General features: G+C 43.6%; 1 protein-coding gene across 1 annotated transcript in view; it reads right to left on the reverse strand.

The window, feature by feature from the left end:
* Positions 1 to 947, reverse strand: part of LOC101863900 (tumor protein p63-regulated gene 1-like protein) — a gene marked incomplete in the record, with an annotated part of 11,132 nt that overhangs the window by 8,879 nt on the left and 1,306 nt on the right.

Here is a 947-nt window from a genome sequence, read left to right on the forward strand (position 1 = left end):
AGAGAGAGAGAGAGAGAGAGAGAGAGAGAGAAACTACCAAAATGTATTACATGCCCCAGTTGGCAGGAGGGAACGAGAGAAAGATAGAGTGGGAAATAGGTGGGGAGAAAGAAAGACAGAGACAAACAAAGAAAAAGAGAAGGCGAGTGATACACAGAGGAGAGAGAGAGAGAGAGAGAGAGAGAGAGAGAGAGAGAGAGAGAGAGAGGCAGGCAGAAAAAGAGGGGAGAGAGGCAGACAGAAGAGGGGAGATAGGCAGAGAAATAGAGAGGGTGACTGCTCGATTGAAATTTTATGACATTTTTCTTTTCTTCAAATTGTGATTCTTCCAACTCCAAAAACGGAGGAAAAACTATCGTTTCTCGGGAAGACATCCGCAATCTTTATTTAGATCTAGATCTAGGCAAGTCTCGAAACTAGATCAATAGATCAATGATTTATGTCTGTCTGTATCTAGACCTAGGCCATAGATCTAGAAGAACCTACTAGGTCTACCCTGAGCCAAGAGGGCGCTGAAACTTTCCGACATCACAAAAGATTACCCCTGGGGGTTTGTATACGTCGTGACTTTGTTCACGGTTACCGGGTCTGTATACACTGCCTAAATTAAATGCATATAAAATGCATTCAAGGATAAAGGCGCTAGCCAAGTGCACACTGTAGTCTATCAAGTGACCTCTACGTCTACGTTGCCACATACATCAAATTTGATTGTCCATTGACCCTTTGGTATTTTTATAGAAGCCCTCCCGTTTCGCGTCACATCTTCTACCGGAAATCAGCTCCTTCACCACTTTTAATGCCGTCGGATATACGAATAAGGTCTTTTTTTTTTTTAGTTAAGGCTTAGTTTAATTTAAAAGGCTTTTGTAGCCATTAGGGGTGTTTCAGGGGGTCTCCCCCTGACGAGCGAGTACATAATAGCTGTGTAGTAGGGCGGGCGGGTG

This window comes from Aplysia californica, unplaced genomic scaffold (assembly GCF_000002075.1).
Source record: "Aplysia californica isolate F4 #8 unplaced genomic scaffold, AplCal3.0 scaffold00191, whole genome shotgun sequence".
Lineage (NCBI taxonomy): Eukaryota > Metazoa > Mollusca > Gastropoda > Aplysiida > Aplysiidae > Aplysia > Aplysia californica.